Genomic DNA, 25,467 nt, shown 5'->3' with positions numbered 1-25,467 from the left:
AATTTTTATCTGGAAGAAAGTACTTATCTAGGAGTCAGTAGACCTAGGTTCTATCACTACATTCAGCACAAAAAAGTCAAGTCTCTGGATTCATTTTATTTCCTTTGTAAAATTAAAGAGTTAATAAATAATTTTAAAAGTTTCTTCCAAATCCAAAATTATATAACTCCTTTATTCGAAAAAGAGATTTCAAATTTCACCTTTCACTTTTAACAACTCTGGTTTTACTTAGCAATATATTGTCTTGTTTTTATCGTGTGTACACAAACCAACTATTATCCCACTGATAGTAGGAGGAGGGTTAGGTTTAAAAGAAGCAATTTGTTAGTAGTGTGGTTCCCTGACTTTCTCTCCGGGAGGGAGCACAGTACCAGAGTTAAGAAGGAAGACTGGAATAGGACTCTCTATGGGCAAATCTCGGAGCCTCCTTCTTCTGTGCAGTCAACGGAGTGACCACCCTCCTTGGGCTGCTGGGAAATTAAATGAGCCCATACATGTTAAGCGTGATGTCAGGGGCCAGGCATGTGGAATCAGTTATGTTGACCATTATCACACCACCCTTAAGTTCTAAGAAGAAACTTGTTCTCTTTGTTAGTATATAAGAAATTTGCAGAATCTCATACCAAAATTTATCATTAAAAAAGAGTATCTTAAAATTATAAGGTCAATTAAATCGCCATTCAAATATTACAGACTATAATGGGCAAATGAGTCTTTTTCCCTTGTTATTACTACAAATATTAGAATAATAATATATTTTTTTCCATTCAGATAGCACTTCTTTCCTAAAGACTTTGGTGTATTTTTCCTAAGTGTTTTCTTTAAATATCTTGACTATAGGAAATAATCCCAGTTAAAACGTAATGTGCTTTAGAGGAAATAATCATTATGATGTAGTTTTACAATCTTAAACTTTATTAGGGAAAATTTATATACCCTTTGTCATCTTCAATATTATTTTTAAAAGCATCACATTTTAAGGTAGATTTTACTATTAATTATTATTATTGTCAATAATAATAATAATTATAACCATTAGCCATTGGCAGCTGCTCAGAGAAGCTAGAGACTCAATAAGCTTCTTTGAGTTTAGCATTTTCATGCAACATATAATTTTAAACTACTGAAAATAGATTTAAACACTAGTAATTCTATATTTGTTTCCTTAATAGTGTTGTGACGTAATAGATTTCCTTCCTATTTAAGTTGTTTCTTCCAGCTGCACACACTGCAATTATTCAAAACTCTGGAATTCACATTAGACTTAGATACAGACATTCTGGTAAATCTTACTCAAGTTTGGAGTCAAATGTATCAATTAAAATCGTTAATCTTGACATGTTTTATTATGCTTCTTAATTCAGCTTATTTCCGAGCCTAGAGACAAAAGTATATATATTTTCACATTATAACAACATCTTAAAAAGAAAACTATCAATAAAAGAAGTAATAAAATTAATAACTCTAATAAGAATTTAAAAGATCTAATTCCACTAGTGTTACACATCCTAAACATTCTAGAATTGATCGTTTCATCTGAGTACGGAGTATCGATACTCACCAGAAAGGAATCCAAAAGTGCTCAACTGTTTCAAAGGATCACGGTGAAATGACAGTAATATGTGCCTTAGAAAGTTTTCCAAAAATCATTCACCTTCCTCAATCCTATTTAACTTACATTTTTTTCAAATACCTTCCTTTATATTTTTATATAGTACTCTGTGCTGCCTCTATCCAAACTCATATCCACCATATTCTATTTCATTACATTTAAAGAATACAAGTATTTGCTTTGGGGTAAATAAAACTAGGCAATTATCTCATTATTTCATTCACCTCATCAAAAGTAGTCAGAGTTTTTAAAAACTCACAGTAGTAGAACTTGTGACATCATCAGACGTCATCGGGCTCTCAGATCTTGGTGCATGTAAGAACGAGCTGGGAGCTTCCCATCCCGCAGAGTTGCAGTCTAGATAGTATGAAAGGCCCTCTCAACGTGCAACAAGTAAATTCTACATAAAAAGCCATTTTTGCCACATTGGTGGGCTCTCGGGAATTAAGCTGTGGCAGTCATTATCAGGGGTTACCAGTATCTGATTCTCCTTTCCTTCTTGGGCCTCTGGAAGATCGTATTTCCCAGGTCCCTTGCGGCTGGAGGAATCACATAACTCCCTCCAAAAATATGAGCTGGATGACAAATGTCGCTTTTGAGTTGACAGAATAAAAGTTTCATATAAAATTCTCTCTGCTCTCTTTTCCGTTTACGTCATGAAAGCAGGGGCCTCACGTTGACACAGTAGAACCATAAGAACAAAGTAACCTGGGCTGCCTGAGGACAGGTGCCCTGGTGATACATGTCCTGTGACCTGCATCAGTCCCTATGTGGGTGAGAGATCAACTTATGCTGTTTCAAAAGACTGAGATTTTGGGAATTATTTAACACAATGTAGCCTAGCCTATTCTAACTGATTCATAACATAAACTTACAAGGAAGAAAAATACACAGTGAGTTATAAACATGGGTAAAGTGCTGTGTTGCATGGCAGTAAATATTACATATCAACCTAGCCATGATGAAGGGAGGGGAGTTGAAATAAAGGCATGAAGATTTGGCCAGAGACTCGACAAAGGTCCAAAGAAACCCCTATCTTCCAAGAAGAAACAAATATCCTCAACTGAGGTCCCCAGGGTTTCCACACATTAACCGACTAAATATGAATTCTCAATCAAAAATCATAAATCAGGGGTGCCTGGGTGGCACAGTCAGTTAAGCGTTCGACTTCAGCTCAGGTCATGATCTCAGGGTTCATGAGTTCGAGCCCCACGTTGGGCTCTGTGCTGACAGCTCAGAGCCTGGAGCCTGCTTCGGATTCTGTGTCTCCCTCTCTCTCTGCCCCTCCCCCACTCATGCTCTGTCTCTCTCACTCTCTAAAATGAAAAAATGTTTAAAAAAAAATTTTTTTTAAAGAAACGAAGGGGTCAACCAGGCAATTAAATAAGAAATTAAAAAATATATGGAAACAAATGAAAATGAAAACAAAACAGTCCAAATGCTTTGGGATGTAGCAAAGGCAGTCCTGAGAGGAAAATACGTTGCAATCCAGGCGTATCTCAAGAAACATGAAAAATCCCAAGTACAAAATGTAACAGCACACCTAAAGGAACTAGAAGCAGAACAGCAAAGACAACCCAAACTCAGCAGAAGAAGAGAAATAATAAAGAACAGAGCAGAAATAAACAATATAGAATCCAAAAAAACAGTAGAACAGATCAATGAAACTAACAGGTGGTTTTTGAAAAAATAAACAAAATTGATAAGCCCCTAGCCAGAATTCTCAAAAAGAAAAGAGAAAGAACCCAAATAATAAAATCATGAATAAAAATGGATTTATCACAACCAGTCTCTCAGAAATACAAGGAATTATCAGAGAATACTATGAAAAATTAGATGCCAACAAACTGGACAACCTGGAAGAAATGGACAAATTCCTAGATACCCACACACCACCAAAACTTAAACCGAACGAAACAGAAAATTTGAACAGACCCATAACTAGTGAAGAAATTGAATCAGTTATCAAAAATCTCCCAACAAATAAGAGTCCTAGGTGAGATGGCTTCCCAGGGGAATTCTACCAGACATTTAAAGCAGAGATAATACCTATCCTTCTCAAGCTGTTCCAAAAAATAGAAAGGGAAGGAAAACTTCCAGACTCATTCTATGAAGTCAGCATTACTTTGGTTCCCAAAGCAGACAGAGACCCCACAAAAAAGGAGAATTACAGGCCAATATCCCTGATGAACGTGGATGCAAAAATTCTCAACAAAACACTAGCAAATCGAATTCAACAGCATATAAAAAGAATTACTCACCATGATCAAGTGGGATGCATTCCTGGGCAGCAGGGCTGGTTCAATATTCGCAAATCAATCAATGTGATACATCACTGTAATAAAAGGATAAGAACCATATGATCCCGTCAATAGATGCAGAAAAAGCATTTGACAAAATACAGCATCTTTCTTAATAAAAATCCTCAAGAAAGACAGGAAAGAAGGAACATACTTAAACATCATAAAAGCCATATATGAAAAGCCCACAGCTAATATCATCCTCAATTGGGAAAAAACTGAGAACTTTCCCCTTGAGATCAGCAACACGACAGGGATGTCCACTCTCACAGCTGTTGTTTAACATAGTGTTGGAAATGCTAGCATCAGCAATCAGACAACAAAATGAAATCAAAGGCATAAAAATTGGCAAAGAAGAAGTCAAACTTTCACTTTTTGCAGATGACATGATACTGTACATGGAAAACCCTAAAGACTCCACCAAAACGCTGTAGAACTGATGCATGAATTAGGCAACGTCGCAGGGTACAAAATCAATGTACAGAAATTGGTTGCATTTCTATACACCAATAATGAAGCAACAGAAAGAGAAATCAAGAAACTGATCCCATTTACAATTGCACCAAGTACCATAAAATACCTAGGAATAAACGTAACCAAAGATGTAAAAGATCTGTATGCTGAAAACGATAGAAAACTTATGAACAAAATTGAAGACACAAAGAAACGGAAAAACATTCTATACTACCCAAAGCAATCTACACATTCAATGCAATCCCAATCAAAATTACACCAGCATTCTTCTTAAAGCTAGAACAAACAATCCTATAATTTGTATGGAACCACAAAAGACCCCGAATAGCCAAAGTAATACTGAGGAAGAAAACCAAAGTGGGAGGCATCACAATCTCAGACTTTAGCCTCTACTACAAAGCTGTAATCATCAGGACAGTGTGGTATTGGCACAAAAACAGACACATAGACCAATGGAATAGAATAGAGAACCCAGAATTGAACCCACAAATGTATGGCCAACTAATCTTTGACAAAGCAGTAAGGAGTATCCAATGGAAAAAAGACAGTCTCTTTAGCAAATGGTGCTGGGAGAACTGGAGAGCGCATGAAGAAGAATGAAACTAGACCACTTTCTTACACCATTCACAAAAACAAACTCAAAATGGATTAAAGACCTAAATGTGGGACAGGAAACCATCAAAACCCTAGAGGAGAAAGCAGGCAACAACCTCTTTGACCTCAGCTGCAGCAACTTCTTACTCAACACGTCTCCGAAGGCAAGGGAAATAAAAGCAAAAATGAACTATGGGGACTCTATCAAGATAAAAACTTCTGTACTGCAAAAGAAACAAGCAACAAAACTAAAAGGCAACCGACGGAATGGGAAAAGATATTTGCAAATGACATATACAGATAAAGGGTTAGTATGCAAAATCCATAAAGAACTTAACAAACTCAATGCCCGAAAAACAAATAATCCAGTGAAGAAATGGGCAGAAGACATGAAAAGACACTTTTCCAAAGAAGACATCCAGATGGCCAACAGGTACATGAAACGATGCTCAACGTCACTCATCATCAGGAAAATACAAATCAAAACCACACTGAGATACCACCTTACGCCGATCAGAGTGGCTAAAATGAACAACTCAGGAGACTACAGATGCTGGCGAGGATGTGGAGAAACGGGAACCCTCCTGCACTGTTGGTGGGAATGTGAACTGGTACAGCCACTCTGGAAAACAGTGTGGAGGGTCCTCAAAAAGTTCAAAATAGAACTACCCTATGACCCAGCAATAGCACTGCTAGGAATTTACCCAAGGGATACAGGAGTGCTGATTCATAGGGGCACATGTACCCCAATGTTTATAGCAGCTCTTTCAACAATAACCAAATTATGGAAAGAGCCTAAATGTCCATCAACTGATGAATGGATAAAGAAGATGTGGTTTATATATACAACAGAATACTACTTGGCAACAAGAAAGAATGAAATCATGCCATTTACAGCAACGTGGATGCAATTGGAAGGTATTATGCTGAGTGAAATAAGTCAGTCAGAGAAAGACAGATATCATATGTTTTCACTCACTGTGGATCTTGAGAAACTTAATAGAAGACCATGGGGGAAGGGACGGGGAGAAAAATAGTTACAAACAGAGAGGGAGGGAGGCAAACCCTAAGAGACTCTTAAATACAGAGAACAAACTAAGGGTGGATGGGGGGTGGGTAAGAGGGGAAAATGGGTGATGGGCATTGAGGAGGGCACTTGAGATGAGCACTGGGTGTTGTATGTAAGTGATGAATCATGGGAATCTATCCCAAAAAACAAGAGCATACTTTATACGCCGTATGTTAGTCAATTCGAGAATGAATTATATTTTTAAAAATAGTAAGTAGGTAAGTAAGTAAGTAAATAAATAAATAAATAAATAATGAACCATGATCAAGTGGGATTTATTTAAGGAATTCAAGAATGGTTCAGTATATGAAAACTATCAATGTGATATGCCACAAAAATAGAATGAAATGGGAGGAACCATCCGATCATTTCAATTGCTATAGAAAAAGGATTTGGCAAAATTCAATGCCCCTTCACGATAAAAACATCAAACAAACTAGGAATAGAAGAAAGCTACCTCAACATAAGTAAGGCCACACATGAAAATTCCATGGGAAACATCACACTCAGTAGTAAAAGTTAGGAAGCTTTTCCTCTAAAATTAGGAACAAGGCGAACATGTCTACTTTCACCACTTCTATTACACAGTACTGGAAATTGTAGCCAGAGCAATTAGGCAAGAAAAAGAAATAAAAGGTGTCCAAATTGGAAAGGAAGGAGTAAAATTATATGTGTTTCCAGGTGATATCATTTTAATGTAAATCCTGATAAATTAAAAAACTGAGTATTTTTAAGTTCCCCTAGTGTAGTCCGTAAGACTACATTCAATCCCATGGCCCTGGGTTCATGATCTGAGCCAAAATCAAGAGTCAGACGCTCAATGGACTGAGCCACCCAGGTGGCCCTCTTTTCTAAAATAAGCATCTATGTAGACCATAAGACAACACTAGAGGAACTTATAAAAGATATATTCATGAGAAGGAAAATGATCTCAGAAAGGGGGACTGAAATGCAGGAAGAAGTGGGCAAATAACTTGCCTAAAATGCAGGAATATCTTCTGAATCAATAGTAATGTTTGATTTGGAAAGATAAGGCTAGAATAAAATGTTGAATAAAAACAAGATAAAAATTGGCACAAAGTGATCAGAGCTAAAGTGTTCCAAGGACCCAAGTTGTCCAAAAGAGGGCTAAAATATTAACTTTAAATGTTGATAAATAAGTATGCATAAGAGTTCGACTATGAAAATTGAAGGTATCATTTCCAACCAGTATTCTTTTTTTTTTAATTATCAGTATTTAAAAGGCAAGAAAGAAGTAAAAAAACATAGGAAAACATAGTCAAATAGCACCAAATAAGATTATTGAAACAAATTTAAATATGTCTATAATGACAAGAAAAGCTGGTGAACTAAACTTGCCAGATAAAAGACAGGCAAAACCTAGCCATATGCTATTCACAAAAACCAAAACATAGAGATATGGGAAATCTTAAACTAAATTTTACCTCATTTTTACATATGGAAAAAGACTTCCAGGAAACTAATAAGCAAAAGATAGCTAGAGTAGCTATATTTATTTCAGACAAAAGATATTCTCTGACCACAAGCACTATTAAGGATACATCATTACATGACGATAAAAAGAGTCAGTGCACCAACAAATTACTACAATTCTACAACTTATATGCCTCAAAACTAAAAAACAAACAACTACTGCTTGAACTACAGGAAGTAAGTGACAAATTATTGTCGTAAGATGTGTATATTGATTGGAAGAGTTCAACATATTTTTCCCAAACGTGAAATAAGACAAGTAAACAAAAAAGCAATAGCAACTACAGCTTTGAAAGAATTTGAAAACACAACAAATAAGCTTGACTTACTGGACATATCTAGAACAGATCCAATAATTACAGAATGCACATTTTTCTCAAGCACAAAGGGAATATTTACAAAAATTAATGCAAAGCAAGTCTCTACATTTAAAAGAAATAGCACACAAGTCTCACTCTCTAAACACAAGAGAAGGCATAAACAAAAAGATAAACAAAAGGCCCTATATTTGAAAATTAAAGCAAAACTTCACAAAATGTGTCAAAGAAGACATCATAGTGGAAAATTTTAAATATTTGTAAAAATGAATAATAGAAACACCATATTTGAGCGGTGCCTGGATGGCTCAGTTGGTAAAGCACACAACTTGAGCCCCACATTGGGGGTAGAGTTTACTTAAAATAAATAAATAAATAAGCCAAATATGGTGAAATTAAAAAAAAAAAAAGAGGGGCACCTGAGTGGCTCAGTTGGTTAAGCATCCGACTTGAGCTCAGGTCATGATCTCACAGTTCATGAGTTCGAGCCCTGCATCGGGCTCTGTGCTGACAGCTTGGAGCCTGGAGCCTGCTTCAGATTCTGTCTCTCTGTCTCTCTGTCTCTCTGTCTCTCTGTCTCTCTCTCTCTGCCCCTCCCCTGCTCATGCTGTTTCACTCTCTCTCTCTCAAAAATAAATAAGCATTAAAAAAAATAAAAATAAAAAATAAAATGAAATTAAAAATTAAAAGAAAAAGGAAACACCACGTTCGAAAACTTGTAGACGTATGGCAAAAGCAGTAATTCATGAATATTTAAGGACTTAGATGCCTAATTTAGAAAAGAGGGGCACCTAGGTGGTTCAGTCATGATCGCAGGGCCATGGGATCGAGCCCCATGTTGAGCTTTGTGCTGAGCGTATAGAATGTTTAAGATTTTCTCTCTCTCTCTCCCTCTGCCCCTCTCCCCCATGTGCTCTCTAAAATTAAAAAAGAGAGAGAGAGAGAGAGAGAGAAAATAAAGATGAAATCTAAGTATATACTTAAGAAGTTAGTAAAAAGAGGGGTGCCTGGGTGGCTCAGTCATTTAAGCATCTGACTCTTGATTTTGGCTCAGGTCATGATCTCATGGTTCATGAGATCGAGCCCTGCGTCAGGCTCTGCACTGGCAACACAGAGTCAGCTTGGGGTTCTCTCTGTCCCTCTCTCTGCCCGTCACATGGGCGCATGCATCCACTGTCTCTCGAAATGAAAATAAACATTTTTTAAAAAAAGAAAAAAAGAAGTTAGTAAAAAGAAAAAAAGATAAACAGAAAGTAAAGTAATAAAAAGGAGAGCCAAAATTAACTCAATAGAAAAACAAAGAGGCTAAGAAAGAAACGGTGCCCTAAGAAGTGTCAGATTCCCTTAATCAGTAGTCTCAAACTTTATCTTGCAACAGAATCATGCGGAGGGCTTGTCAAAACATGGGTTGTTCAGAATCATCCCTGAAGTTTCTGATTCAGTAGGTCTAGGATGGGCCCAAGATTTTGCATTCTAACCAACTCCCAGGTCATGCTGATGCTGCTGGTCCAAAGATTAAACTTTAAGAACCAGTGATCTAAGTTAATGTCTTTAAGTCCTAACCAAATTAACCATAAAAGTACTTTTAACTCTACTCATAGAAGACAGATAACACATACGTATTTACCTTCTCTCCACTCTGAGACTCTGCTAAAATGTAAACCTACATAATAATGAGACCAAGAGTCCATCAGCAGATAAGAAATCACAATAAAGTTCTGGAAGAAACCAAATGGAGTAATGGTAGCAAAATCCATGATGAAGAAAACCACAACTTTATTGGAATCAAAAGTCTACTGAATTACGCATGATAAACAGGATCAGAATCAGTCTAGCATATGTGACATCAGACAAATAGAAAATCAAGGAGAAAAAAAAGAGAGAGAAAATAGCAAAAGAAAATTATCAGTGAAATACACAAGAAAATAATTTGGTTTCAATTAATTACCTTAGGATCTACTCAGAGAGATACATATATGAAGATGACAATTACAGAACAACAGTCAAGCTGAGTAGCTAGGAATTTAAGGAAAGATTTTACAAACCAGTAGAACTTGACCTTGTTCTTAAAACCACCATATTTGTTATATGAGTGGCAAGAGTCTGGCTTTTTTTTTTAATAATTTTTTTAATGTTTATTTTTGAGAGAGAGAGACACACACACACACACACACACACACACACACACACACACACAGAGAGCATGAGTGGGGGAGGGGCAGAGAGAGAAAGGGAGACACAGAATCCAAAGCAAGCTCCAGGCTCTGAGCTGTCAACACAGAGCCCGACGCGGGGCTCGAACTCATGGACCATGAGATCACAACCTGAGCCAACGTCAGATGTTTAACCGAGTCACCAGGTGCTTTTGGCTTTTTTAATTTCCTTTTTAACGCTTCATCGTCCAAAGTAGCTTGCACCATTGAGGAGTGTCAAAGGTAGGTTATAAACTTATTGAATTACTAAAGAGAGTTGTTCATCTTAAGTATTTTTACAAGTTATAATTTTAAACATATTCATGACTTTAGTAGTAAAGCAGGAAAAGTAGATGAGAAAAGTTTTATTAGCAGAAGATATTGAATAATGCAAATATATTCAAAGCAATATAGTTTTACTCCAAAGACCACGGAAATCCAGGAAAACCTGGACTATACTACAGCCTGTAGATACTTGACATTAGGAAAGATTCAAAATAAATTTGTCAACTTATAAGGAAAAAATGTAAGGGATTAACTTTATTAAAGCATTAATAATAAATATTTAGTTTTAAGTTGGGTGTTTATATTTCTTTAAATCTTGCTCTAAGTCATATATCATTCTTATATGCAATATCATAGAACAGTAGAGGAATATTAAAAATAATCTAGCCCTTACATTTTACCAGTAAGGAAAAGGAGACCCAGAGGCAATATGTAAACCCATTGTTGTGCTCTTATATTCTCATAAAGAATTTAACTTAAAGAAAAGCCTTAATTGCAATTAATTTTTATGTGGTAGTATAAAATTAAGTTTAGCTTATTTAGCAAGAAGTGTTTGTTTGACCATTCTGGGAACAAACACTCAAACTGCAATGGTTTTTAAGTCGAATTCAATACAAGTAAAGTTTCATGTATGCCAGCTTTGCAAATGGAAAACTGTCATGTGATTACAGTTGAGTTTGAACTGCGCAGGTCCACTTATACATGGATTTTTCCCGATAAATACAGTACAGTACTGTAAATGTATTTTTTCTTCCTTATGCTTTTCTTAGTAACATTTTCTTTTCCCTAGTTTATTGTAATACAGTATATAATACATATACAAAATATGTGTTGACTGTTGATCAATAAGGCTTCTCGTCAAAAGTAGGCTATTAGTAGTTAAATTTGGGGGGAATCCAAAACGATACACGGATTTTTGACTGTGCAGGGGCTGGTGCCCCTAACCCCTGCACAGTTCAAAGGTCAACTGTACAAGTATTGCATCATAATCAGGGTCAGTTTATCACCTTTACTGGTATTTTTCTGCCCAGAGGACATTTTCTTAGACAGCTATGCCGTCATCATACTTTTTATACTTTTTAGGAACCAATAGGCAGAGAGTACATAGCACTTTTTTCTTTTTAATTTTCTTTACGTTTATTCATTTTTGAAAGACAGAGAGAGACAGAGCACAAGCAGGGGTGGGGCGGAGAGCGCGGGGGACACAGAATCCGAAGCAGGCTCCAGGCTCCGAGCTGTCAGCACAGAGCCCGACGCGGGGCTCGAACTCACAAATGCGAGATCATGACCTGAGCTGAAGTCGGACGCTCAACCGACTGAGCCACCCAGGTGCCCCCATAGCACTTTTTTCTGAAGTTCCAAATACCTATGGCATTCAGTCATCATCCCATTTCTAAAGTCTCCTTTTTCTTCTTCACATTCTTCTATACTTCTACTTTTGCTAGGGTTGCAGTGGGGTTTGCAAATGCAATCCTTGGTTTCCTTCATTCTTTAGAATTTATTTTGGGAAATTAGGTAGATTTTCTGGTTAGTCATTCTCCAAGAGAGCTGGTTTTTATTGTTCTCCTCAACAAGAGACCAGCCTACCCCAAATGTTTTGGCACTTATGTTCATGTTTGGAAGTGCTTTCCTGCTCAAGAACTGCTTGTATCTCACGTGGCTCCCCGATATATCTGTGTTCATCCGAACTGCATTCCTGGTCTTCAGGCATCCTGAGTATCTTTTATCTCTCTCCCACCTAGTAACATTTCTGTTGGGTTGAATACTCATGAGATACTTGTATGCTAGTGCCATCTATTGTTGAAAAAATATATGTGAATATGACTCTTGCTAATGGGACTAGAAATTGGATTAAGATTGGCTTTAAGACTACCAAATGATAGAACCACAATTTTGTTACAAAAACACTCATGGAGTAGGAGAGGATACTTAAGCGGTTGTATTTTATCTTTGTCTTTATGTAAGATTTACAAAGACTGTTTTCATTTTCCGCCATATTTAATGGGACTAATTTTGTAATCATAGTTAGCATAAGCACATATTCCAAGCATAGAAAAGAGAGTAAGATTCAAGTGAAAAAGCAAGTTAAATAATGAAATGTATCTCTTATGTAGATACAAAATTGTCAGTGTTACAGTCAACTGAAAACTTTAAGGTATTTTGTATTAATTGTAAACCTTTAACCATAACAACATAAACATACTTGGTAATTTTTCCATTTAAACTCCAAGAATTGACTTGAAATAAAATTTTTTAAAATTTTTTTTTTTTTCCAACGTTTTTATTTATTTTTGGGACAGAGAGAGACAGAGCATGAACAGGGGAGGGGGCAGAGAGAGAGGGAGACACAGAATCAGAAACAGGCTCCAGGCTCTGAGCCATCAGCCCAGAGCCCGAAGCGGGGCTCGAACTCACGGACCGCGAGATCGTGACCTGGCTGAAGTCGGACGCTTAACCGACTGCGCCACCCAGGCGCCCCTGAAATAAAATTTTTAAGACATTATTTTAAAATAAAGCTTCTCTTTGTGGCTGCCTTCAAAATTCAAACAGAACACCCCATAAGACACGTTTCCATTCCTACTCTCCCTACCTAGGAACTAAAAATGTTAAAAGCTTAGAAAATAAGAATCATAAAGGAAAGATAAAGGATACTAAGATTATTTACAATCTCCTGTGATCCTTTCTACTTTGGGTTCCAGAAGAATCAACAACAGGAATGTCGTTGGAACCAGAAGGTAATGACTAGCCTCTAACCCGGCGATGCCTAACCAGTCTTTAACTCCTAATCTTGAGCTCCTACGGTTTTGGGTGACAGTTAGGCCAACTTGCCTCCCAAAGAAAAAATGACTTTTGAAACATCTCAACAGATATCTGGTCAATCATACTTTCCTTGAGCACTTCCTGAGTGGGAAGTCTAAGGCCTCCTGAGGAAGCCTGTTCCATTGTGGTAGGGAAATAAAGTGAGGAAATTAAGTTAAATAAAACTAGAAATGCCTCCTAAGTGACTAGAAGGACTTAAGCATAGAGGACAAAATCATTTTCCCGTTAACTGACTACCCGCACAGCTCTCTATTCTGACTGCTGTATCCGAACATTAGGATGATAACACTTTTATGTAAGTATATTCCACAACCTTTCAATGATCCATTATAAAATATAAAACCCGTCAATAACAAGACTCCCTTCAATCAACAAACGATTCTTGAAATTAGGCCCTTTTCCCCCTTGAATCCCTGTCTTTTTTTTTATCACTTAGTGACAAGACACTTAGTGTTTTTCTCCTTTGTACATTTTTTTCCTCTTTAGACACAGTTATGTCTGATAAATGCTAATGCTTTTGTTTCTAAGTATTTCTCCAATATGATACATGTACTTTCAGTGTGGGTACATGGTATTTCTATGGTATTATAAGGGATTTTCTAGATTTCTCCCTAAAATCCATTCTCCAGTAAATAATAGTCATCCCTGAGCTCAAGAATATTCGCTCTGACTGCTCTCCAAAACTCCAAACATGCATTCTCACTACGTGCTGTACTTTCCAACATCAACGTTTCAAAATTACCACAAGACCAGAACAAAATGTTGACTCCCTTCCTCCCCCCTGTGTAAACCTGCCTCTTTCGTGGCACCACCAAGATTCCAACTGTTCCGTGTTCTTCCTCATCTTCAACATCCTCTTGACTCTGCTTCTAGCTCGGGCTTCTAATCCTCCTGTTCTCCATATCCTCTGCTCCTTCCCTTGGTCGCATCTTTTGTGCTCTGACTTCTACACTGTTTCCGTAACTTCCTCACTGATCTTTCAGTCTTCCAATGAGAAACTGTGATGATTCTCCATTAAAATTTTTTTTTATTAACGTTTATTTATTTTTGAGACAGAGAGAGATAGAGCATGAATGGGGGAGGGTCAGAGAGAGAGGGAGACACAGAATCCGAAACAGGCTCCAGGCTCTGAGCTGTCCGCACGGAGCCCGATGCGGGGCTCGAACTCACAGACTGAGATCATGACCTGAGCCGAAGTCGGACGCTCAACCAACTGAGCCACCCAGGCGCCCCGAGTGATGATTCTCCATTAAACACAGAATGAAGTCCAAACCCTTCCATCTAAAATTCAAAGGGAAGTCCTTCACTTTTGGATCTTTAAACTTCTTTTCAGCTTTTCTTTCTACTTCGCTTCCCTTTAACCATACCCTATAGTTGTTGGTGTCCTCTCAGAACATACCCTGCCCTGTCCTACCTCAACACCTTTGCTCAAGTATTCTTTCAGCAATAGGTGCTCGTTGACAACGCTCTCCATTCTTGAATTCCCACTGCAAACTCCACTACCCCTTCCGAGAACACTCCCGGTTATAATTAATCCCTCTTTCCCCAAATACTTGGAACCTGTCTGCAGCATTCATCAGAGTATTTTTACCCTCTATCAGAGTCACGTATACAGGAATCTTTCTCCCACCAAACTGGGAACTTCTTGAAAAAAGGGACTGTGTCCTATTTATTTCTGCACCATTTACAATTTGAGCAAAATTCTTTGTTCATGGTGGGTACTTTATATTTGCAATAAGAATGAACAAAAGTCTCATGAAAATCAGAGTAGACTAAACTATAACATGAGTCAGCTCTTTAAGAAATGTTAAGAGACATCCTTCCTGTTTCCTTAATTTGTTTTGACGTGTATATACTGATTAACAAGATGCTGTTAATGCTTCCACTGTGTGCCCTGGGAATTAATAAAATAGGACAAAGGATTTTAGAAAATGGATTCAACCAAAATTTGGTTGATATCAAGCAAAAGAAATTTACAAAACCTGCCCTATCATTTGTCCTCAGGATGCTAGGTTTAGGTTGTTTTGTTTGTAAAAGATAAAACTTCATAAAGCACCTACAACCTAACAGGGAATATGCAAGCGTCCTCTGGAAGTTCTTTGATCACATAATATATTTCTTCTTCACTTTGGCGCTCAAAGGAAAGGGATGGCAGAGAGATTGAGCGGAAAGTGGAAGGGTGGGGGGAGAGAGAAAAGAGGCAAGTGGAAGGAAGAGTGGTAGGAGAGAATAAAAGGCAGAAGGAACTTAAAAGGACTAGAAGTGATTTATAATCCGTTTGGTGTCCAGTGTGCTCATCACTCTGCCCTCTGGCCCCGGGCTGTCTTTGATCTTCCTCACGGCTCATCCCATCCGCTCCCTGAAGGAGCTGTAAGGACCAAGGGTCAGAGTAATATTATTTCTTCTCTTGTTGAACCCCGGGCTCTCCTTGTAGTCCTGCTTCCTTGCTACTTTTCTTGGGACTAAAACCAATGACCTGCATATATATGCATGTGCATATGTACTCAAAGCGGCTGTTGTGGGTTGAACTGTATCCTCCAAAAAAATGTTCCAGTCATAATGCCCAATTCAGGTGACCATGACCTTACTTGGACACAGAGTCTTTGTGGACATAATCAAGTTACGACGAGGTCATAGGGGGCTAAAGTGGACCCTGGTCTAGAGAGTAGTGTCTTTAGAGCAGAAAGGAGAAGGAGATGGGGACACAGAGGCACTGACACACACAGAAGAAAGAGCCACATGGTGATGGAGGCGGCTGCATGCTGAGGAACACCAGGGATTACCAGCAAGCACCAGAAGGTGGGAAGAGGCCAAAACGAATGCTTCCCTAGAGGGAGCACGGCCCTGCTGACACCTTGATTTCAGCCTTCTCGCCTCCAGATCTGTAACAGAATACATTTCTGTTGTTGTGAGTCACTCCGTCAGTGATAATTTGTTATGGCAGCCCCAAGAAGCAAATACAGGGACTAAGGCTATTGAGTAATCAGAGAGGATCTTAAGACCAGAGAAGAAAAACTATTAAAAGTTCTCTCCTCCTAAGACAGAAGTTCATCCATTTGGCCCAGATTGCTAAACAATGTGTTTTGCTCTACTTAGAAAATATTTTGTAATATGAAGTTCAGCCTGGTTAGTTTCATTTTATGATGCTTAAATTCTCAACCAGAAGAAAGAAGTGTCACTGAAAAAGAGAAAGAAGCCTAAGAATCACAAATGCCTGGCACCTAGTAGATGTTTAATAAATACTTGTTGAGGGGCGCCTGGGTGGCTCAGTTGGTTAGGCGTCCGACCCTTGATTTCGGCTCAGGTCATGATCTCACGGTTGGTGAGTCTGAGCTCCATGTTGGGCTCTGCGCTGACGGTGTGGAGCCTGCCTGGGATTCTCCATCTGCCCCCTCTCTTTCCTCCCGCCCCTCTCAGAAATAGACATTTAAAAACATACTTGTTGAATGAATGAATGAATGAATGAAAACAGAATAACTAGACAAGGCTGTTAAGACATAAAAGCAGGGCATCTGAGCCTGATGTCTGAGCACTTTCACAAACTGAGCTAACACAAGAATGCCCACGTACCACTGGGGAGACACAAAATCAAGAGTAGTTCGCGTATTGTAAAATATATATAAAGCAGTGCAGAAACCACCATGCGCTGTAGCAAATAAGTGTTTTCCTAGGTGGATGGGTTCTGGGATGACACTGTAAAGTAATGTGGTTTGCACACGCTACTTATTAAAAAAAAAAAAAAAGTAATGAGTCAAAGGAATTGGTTATGATGTGAGCACCTAATTTTATTTATCTTTCTTTTCCCTGCCCCCCCCCAATTAAACCTGCCCCAGCCCATTCTTCTTCTCCTTCAGTCTGAATGCTTGTATCAAGCAATCACTGTCTAATTATATATTTCTTCAATAACTTCTAGCCTTCACTCAAAAATCAAGTTTTCCTTCCTTTTTTGCCCCTTATAGCCAATAGAACTTTCCGCAAACATGAAAACGTTCTGTGTCTGCACTGCTATCCAATGCACGCTTCAAATGTATCTAGTGCAACTACAGAACTGCGTTTCAGTGTTTTATTTAATTTTAGTTCGTTTCAATAGCCACAAGGGGCTAGCATCTACTGTATGGGCTAGCAGAGCTCTAGACTATTTTTGAGGAAACCCCAGTCTTTTTCATTGCTTCCATCACCCTCTGCCTCACCCTCAAACTCTGGTCTGAGGGGGAAAGATTTAATAGCCAGCCATCTACATACACTCTGTCCATCAGCCTTGAAACCTGCAGCATGTTCCCAGGCATTGAAGAGACTGCCTGCCCCTGCTTTGCCTATGAAGTGGCAAGTATTGGGGGAATTGATGAAGTTGCAAAGAAAGCCATCATCCAGCCATTCTGATAATCCATCGTCGAAAAGAATTTTATCACAAGACTGAATGATCCAGTTCCACCTGGAATTTTCATCTGATATTTCCAGCCAGCTATGATAATGACCGTCACTTGGCATGTCTTAACACCCACTATGTACTGAGTGTGGTTTTCTACGTGGTATAAAAAAGCAAAAAAGGGACTGAAAGGGGGGGGGGGCTTTCCTCTAATTGGAAAAATCTAACATTCACAAAAACTAATACACATATTTAAAAACCAGATATTCAAGACGTATTTATTTGTTGTCTTCTGTTCCTTATTTTTTTCACCTGGGGTCTTAAGCGCAAGCTCTCTAAGGACAGAAACCATGCCCTTCTTAGGACACTAAGGGTCTCCCATTCCTAGTCTGAATCTCAGCTGCCACATCAGGATCTCTTGGGAGCTTGTTAGAAATGCAAGCCCACCTCATTACTATGGAACCCAACCTGCATGGTAATGAGACGCCTGGCTCATTTGTTCACACATTACAGCCTCCAAAACGACTGATCTAAACTATTCAGCATAGGCCACACCGATTCCAATTAATTTTCGCGCTTGTTAGGAAAGATGGTAACAGACTGGTCTTCAGCTGGTATTATATTTTATGGGATATTTAAATTATTTGGGAAAAACTTGTCAATTGACTATCACAATTTACACTTGAGAGTAGTATACTGTTGTTATAGAAAGAGCGTTCAATTAAGACCAGAAAAATCTGAATTTTCTCTTCTTGACTTTGTCATCATCTTGTGATGTAACTTTGGGCAAGCCATTAATTTTGTTGGGTTTCAGTTATTTTGTTTTTGTTTTATTCATTACTTATTCATTTAAATATATAAAATGAAGGTTTTCTACTAGTGGCTCCCAAACTGAAATCGTTAGAATTTCACAAATGAGTAATGATCAGACCTCAAATAAGTCTTTGTATATATAAAAAAGACTAGGGGCACCTGGGTGGCTCAGCCGGTTGAGCGGCCGACTTCAGCTCAGGTCACGATCTCACGGTCCGTGAGTTCGAGCCCCGAGTCGGGCTCTGGGCTGATGGCTGAGAGCCTGGAGCCTTCTTCCGATTCTGTGTCTCCCTCTCTCTCTGCCCCTCCCCCATTCATGCTCTGTCTCTCTCTGTCTCAAAAATAAAACGTTAAAAAAAAAAAAAAAAAGACTAATACTGGAATCACACATTCAACCATGATACGGTTACCCAGAATTTGCTCTTGAGCTAATTCAGTGCCTCCCAGATTAACATCAAGATTTAAGCTGTCTCAGACACGCAAGGAATTCTCTTATTTTAAAAGACTTCCGGAATTGCCATGGAACTGACAGTTACCAGTCTTCACTGTAAACGAACCTAAACCCTTCCATCCTTAAAGCTGTAGTTTGAGCCTGATTCCTCAAAGTCAGCGGAGATGAGGGACAGCTAGTCCCTCTGTTCTGAAAGAAGCCTTTCACATATATGTTACCAGGGATTAGCTGGCAGTTAGCTTGGGACAAGGCCCTCCAGGAAGGACACTCTTGCTACTTGCAAGGGCTGTAATGGAAGGAGGAAGTTGAATGAGACAAAAACAAAAGTCATCCACCTAGGGCCAAAGGCCTTTCAAGTCAAATACAAAAAGGAGGATGGACACATTTCTTCCTTTGCTCACGCTTTTGTCTGGGTTATTTCTTTCGTGGGCTTTACTATGAGTTTGAGGGCTTTTTTTTTCCTGTTCAGCTCCAGTGACTTCTTACAGTCACTACTTTGTAAAATCGAAAGCAGATATGTCCCCAGTAGGGATACCTGAAAAATTTCCAGCGCCTCAATCAATGTTCTAGAGACTTAGGGCTATATTTAGATACCATACCACATTTCAGAGAAAATGTGATTTTCCTTGAAGGGTTTGCTCCCACATCCCCTACTTAAACCAAACATACTTTCAAGTTAATAAAAGCTCTACCTGCCGAGGCAGCAAATCTGGCTATAATTAAAAGGGAGGAAACATTTTACACAAGAAAATGTGCTATTTGGTCAAAGCGTAAATATGAAAAACTGCGAAACGTGACAGCAAGATATAATTTGTATTCCTGCTTTTTATTTACTGAACAAGATGTTGGAAGAAAATTGTCTTAACTATAACTTACTATATTCTAATGCCTTTAAATGTTTCACATAGTGACTGCAATGGAGCCCGTAAAAATAACTTTAAATTCCAATGTCAAGTGGAGCATGGAGATTTGGTTTCATTTTCCAAACTGCTCTGTTGAGAAATACGCCCTAAAAGGCAATTCTCATTTTACTCCGTTATAGCTCCAACAGCTGCAGGACAAAATATAAAATGTATCTAACCCAATCTGAAATTTAGAATTTTGATCTCTGAGGAAAGTATTTTTGAAGAGTCTCACACATGCTGGAAAAAGGATTTAGAACTTTGATAAGGCTTCACAAAGAGAGAAGCACTATAAAATTTTAACAAAGGACTACCTTCTTTTTTTTCTTTTTCCAAGAATGCTTCAGATCTACACTATATAATTTAATACTTTATATACTGTATTACATATGGATTAGCAACACTTTATTCCTAAATTTTACACCCTCTAGACATATCATAGTATCATATTCTGAAAGATACTTTATACAAATTCAAACATTTGTTCACGAAGAAGCAAATTTTTATACACACACACACACACACACACACACACACACACACAGCATGTATATTTGTTTTCTGATAATTCACCCATAAAAAAACATGCTTTCAAACACAGCATATCTTTCTGAAGCTGCAGAGAGTTCTTTGAGGAGTTCCCAGTTAATAAGGACCCGGAGCCACAGTCATTTTTCAAAGTCTATCCCAGGGGAACATCACAGACATCACAGGCATCTAGGCAAGTGTGGAACCGTGGAAGTGTGCAGCCTTCTGTCTGCACTGCCGGGCCCTTGCTTTTAGCACAGCACAGCCGCCGTCCCACCTGACACTGGCCGATACCGCTGCGGCCGGCACCTTATCTTCACTCACAAGGACACCTAATTCATCATTGCTGTCATCTTTGAAAAAAATCACGTATTGCAGTATCTGTTGTACTGCAGCCGTGACAGTTTGGATGTCTGCACTAGGGGAAATATACTTAAAAAATTCTCATGTTAACAAAAAATGTCCCGTGTGCTACCCTCGCTACCTTTCTCCTTTGACTTCACTGAAAGACTTTTAATGAAATTTGCAAACACTATATTTCTGCCTAAATCATAAGTTATTTGACATCTACATTTGAGTGAGGAGTGAAACGGTTCTTGCAAAAACAGTGCAATGCACACTGAGATCACTTGAACTGAAATGTACAAGGGCATAAATGTAACTAAAGTCATGTGTACCATACAGATATACCTACAGTTTATGTCTTGATCTCCATTTAGTATAATGTCCCTTTTCCTAACTTCTGTGCCACTGTCACATCTAATTCATTTTAAACTTATAACACTTTTAAATCAACACATATACTGATAACTTAATTAATTAATCAACCAAGAAATATTTATTAAATGTTACTGGAGAACTACCAAAAATCTAGAAGACGTGTTACAAACTCTTAAGGAATTTATATTCAAGTAAAAAATAGAATCAGATAACAGTAAAAGTCTACATATTTTAAAATGTATTCATAGCAGTTTCTCTACCAAAAAAATATTTGAGGCGTGTAACGAAACATTAAAACAGGGATTTATTTCTACGTTATACCAAGAAAGTATGGTGACACGGGAAAATAAAGGTAGAAAACCAGGATAATGTACGTCACAAAACTGAATGACATATAGCAGAATAATATATACAGTCACCACACCAAGTCACAAAGTTGGTGCTGAAGAACACAGCACTGGTTACCAGACACAGAGTGTCTGTGAGATAAAAAAAAAAAAAAAAGACCAGGCGCACTGGTGAGAGGTCTTTTCTTACTGCTGGAACTAAGAGAAACTTCCCCTCTGGACTGTCTTCAAGAGAGACAATGTGACTTAGTGGGTGAGAATTTCCATACTCTTTAAAATTTTTTCAACGTTTATTTATTTTTGGGACAGAGAGAGACAGAGCATGAACGGGGGAGGGGCAGAGAGAGAGGGAGTCACAGAATCGGAAACAGGCTCCAGGCTCCGAGCCATCAGCCCAGAGCCCGACGCGGGGCTCGAACTCCCGGACCGCGAGATCGTGACCTGGCTGAAGTCGGACGCTTAACCGACTGCGCCACCCAGGCGCCCCTCCATACTCTTTAAACAATATAAGCGTGAGATTCATTTTGCTGTATTCTTCGCAGTGACGTCAACAAAAGACAAGAAGTAACTGAGAGGTGCCCTGGAGATTTTAGATAGGGAACATTAACAGAGAATCTGTGTGTCACGCAGGGCAATTCATGCCAGCTATCCTAACATCCAAGCACAAAGTCTAGGTCGCTTCACACAAAACAAGTCAAAGCCACACGTAGGTTGTGGGTTTCTCCCGGCCCGCTCTCCTCCAACAGGGGATGTCTCTCTTAGCTGTACCACCTGGAACGCGTGGCCTCCATGACCACTGCAGAGGGTGGTCCACGCAGGGCATGGAAGAAGGTACACTGACTCTCAACTCCCTTAGCTCAGAATGAACTCTCCTTACTTACACACCATTGGCCAGACATGACGACATGACCACACCTTGCTGCAAGGGAAGCTGGGAAATGCAACTTCCTGTGTACCTGGGCAGAGGAAAATAAAATGAGATGTGGCTGCTGATTTATAACACTGTCTGTGTCACAACTGAGAATGCGAGGCCGGGAGACTGGATTGGATCCAAAATGTACTACACCTGTGATTGTCAAATGTGAATGTACGTAAAATGAAGGACACACAAACAAAATATTACAACTTCTATGTGTTGTGCTATTTTAATCCAACAAAAAGAAAAAACACATACATAAGCAACACATATATGCAGTAATACCCACATGTAAATAACATACTCACTACATAAAATGGCTTCATATCACAATACATGAAGTACCCTGACAAAAGAGTAGGAGCTCTGTGACCTGAAAGAGTGGGCCAGATGCCAACAGCTGCTCACCAGGTTTTGCTACATTGTCAGGTAGTGTAGTTTCTGTGCATCTGGGTGGGGTAGATTACATTACCTAGCATTAATAAAAATAAGCCTGGGGTACCTGGGTAGCTCAGTCGCATGAGCCTGAGACTCTTGATTTCAGCTCAGGTCATGATCCTGGTGTCATGGGATCGAGCCCTGCATCGGGCTCTGCACTGAGCATGAAGCCTGCCTATGATTCTCTCTCTCTCTCCCTGTGCTCCTCTCCCCCACTCACACGTACTCTCTCTCTAAATAAATTAAATAAACAAACAAACAAATAATAAAATAAGCCTGACGGAAATGGATAACTGGCTTTAAAAGACTCCTGCAAAAGCCAAAAATAGAACATAATAACTAAAACACTAAAATGAACAAAGTAAAAACAGCAGGGCTCATGCTTCTCCTTCCCAACTGTATTATGAAATGAAAACAACTGTCTAATCAAAGTCCATAAAAACAAAGCAGTTAGCAATTATTTGAAAAACGGATTTATATTCACTAGCGTTAATGATGAACCTAATCCTGAATGTATATTGTGTCTGGAGATCATTAGTTATCAATGGTATGGGACCGAGATCATTAGTTATCGATGGTATGGAGCCAATATGAGATTTCAAAACAAACTATCTAGAGCATGAAGACAAGCCTCTATAGACAATTTTTCTCAGTAATACTCAATCCAGTAGTTAAACAAAATTTTAGTAAATTTAAAGATAAATGCTCAGGGGCGCCTGGGTGGCTCAGTCAGTTAAGCATCCGACTTCAGCCAGGTCACGATCTTGCGGTCCGTGAGTTCGAGCCCTGCGTTGGGCTCTGGGCTGACGGCTCAGAGCCTGGAGCCCGCTTCCGATTCTGTGTCTCCCTCTCTCTCTGCCCCTCCCCCGTTCATGCTCTGTCTCTGTCTCAAAAATAAATAAACGTTAAAAAAAATTAAAAAAAAAAAAGATAAATGCTCAAGAGGTCCTCGTGAGATTTGTTAATCACAAGACGGAAACCCCAAAACCCACTGAGAAAATCCTTGTTTTTCTTATTATAATAAAAATGACTAAAGTACTATTCGTTCATTCATCTATCCATTGAATTAATAAGTAGTGATTGAAGTCTGCTAGGTGGTAGGTACGGCTCTGGGCACCAAGAATAGAAAGGTTACACAAATCAGGAAAAATGCACTGCTCTCCTGGAGCTGACATTTTAGAGCACTGGTTCTCAACGGGGGCAGAGATCCTGCCCTCTGAAGGCAGTTCGGCAACGTCGTTTTTGCTTTCACAACTAGGAGGGGGGTGCTGTTGGCATCGAGCGGCTGGGGGCCAGGGCTGCTGCTAAAGATGCTGCAGTGCACAGGACAGACGCCCACCACAGAGCGTTATCCTGCCCAGAGCGTCGGCAGCGCCGAGGCTGAGAAACCGCCAAGGCCCAATTTCATAAGGCGTGTAACATACCGTAGAATCTTCGCAGTGCTCTAAAAATGAGACGGAAAAGTGATCCTGAAACTGGCGGATCACACCACAGTTTGCCGGACGACTGGCAAGCAAGTAATTTGAGCATCTGTCACATGGAAAGATGAGCTGCACATCTTTCTTTTACAAAACGATGTGTTCCAGACTTTGTGCCCACTTCTACAAGTGGCCGTCAGTAATGCACACTTACTTAAAAAAACATTTTGTCTTTTAAAGGCAAAAGTGATGTTTTTCACATTGGCCAAGAAAGTGATTGCTTTTTGAAAGAAACGTGTGCTTTGAAAGTTCATTTTGGAAACCACTACTCGGAGATGTCTGCATCACTATGTGATTTGTTCCCCCCAGTGATTTAAGTGTGACCTAGGAAAACTCTTTTATTTACACGCTTACAAAGCCTGAACACAAAATGTTCTAACCCATTTGAAAATCTTCTTCTAAATATTAAAGTATAGTTGAAACGTAATGTTATATTAGCTTCAGGTGCACAACATAGCGACCTGGCCGGTCTGTTATGCTGGGGTCACCACAACGCCATTAGGATACCATCAACTATACTCCCGGGGCTGAACCTTTCATCCCCTTGACTTACTCGTTCCATAACTGGAAGCCTGTACCCCCCACTCCCCTTCACTCATTTTGCCCATCCCCTCACCCCATCAAACATTTTTGGCAAGTTTCGAACTCAATTAGTTTAAAAGCACAAGTGAATGACACCAAGGCAGTCAGAGGTTCCAGGGGTCAAACTAACACCTTCTTCCCCTAACTGGTGGCTGGAACTGACATAAATAAATATCAGGGTGGTATCGTGGGCTTGCAGTCAGAGGTGCCAGACACGCAACTGCCTAGGGTCCTGGCCACTGGCCATGCCCACATAGCTCGTCCTCGCAGGACAGCTGCATGTGAGCAGTGGAGAGCGGCCGACAGCCAGCAGCCCTGCTACGAAGAAGCTACGAAGCAGTGCCTGTCCCGGGCAGAAGGCTCCCACCCTCACGATTACTCCAACAATCAGCAACAGGCACAGCGGCCTCGGAAACTTCCATGCCCAGGCTCCGTGCTCACACCCTCCTGATTCCAGACAGGGCTTCCACTCAGACCCTCCTACTGATGGGGAACAGTCCCCCCAGCCCACTCAGCCAGCCCAGCCCTGCAAAACATCTCAAGCTCCTAAAAAGGCCAAGAGGACCTCCAAATCACCACTACGGCCTAGTGTCCGAGTTCAGGGCTTCGGTGGCGCAGGCCACATCTGCCATGTGGCTGCTCCTTAAAGACAGACCTCCAGTGGTCAGGCAGTCCAGAAGCAGCCCTTTAATGCCCCCTGGACTATCTACACACCCAAATCCCCATACTGAAGCCCACCCCCAAAGAAGATGCTCTTGACTTCACAGAT

At 39.5% G+C, this 25,467-nt stretch overlaps 1 protein-coding gene across 1 annotated transcript in view; it reads right to left on the bottom strand.

Annotated features, from left to right (window-relative positions):
* The window catches only part of FGF9 (fibroblast growth factor 9), a 95,000-nt gene that overhangs the window by 61,511 nt on the left and 8,022 nt on the right, over nucleotides 1–25,467 (bottom strand). Inside the window, exon 4 of the transcript XR_007155581.1 lies at nucleotides 3,874–3,947. The gene's annotated coding sequence lies outside the window, so the exon portion shown is untranslated. The remainder of the gene's footprint in view (nucleotides 1–3,873; nucleotides 3,948–25,467) is intronic.

The sequence above is a fragment of the Prionailurus viverrinus genome, chromosome A1 (assembly GCF_022837055.1).
Source record: "Prionailurus viverrinus isolate Anna chromosome A1, UM_Priviv_1.0, whole genome shotgun sequence".
Lineage (NCBI taxonomy): Eukaryota > Metazoa > Chordata > Mammalia > Carnivora > Felidae > Prionailurus > Prionailurus viverrinus.
Note: the sequence above shows the minus strand (reverse complement) of the source record. Positions and strands in the feature narration are given on the sequence as shown.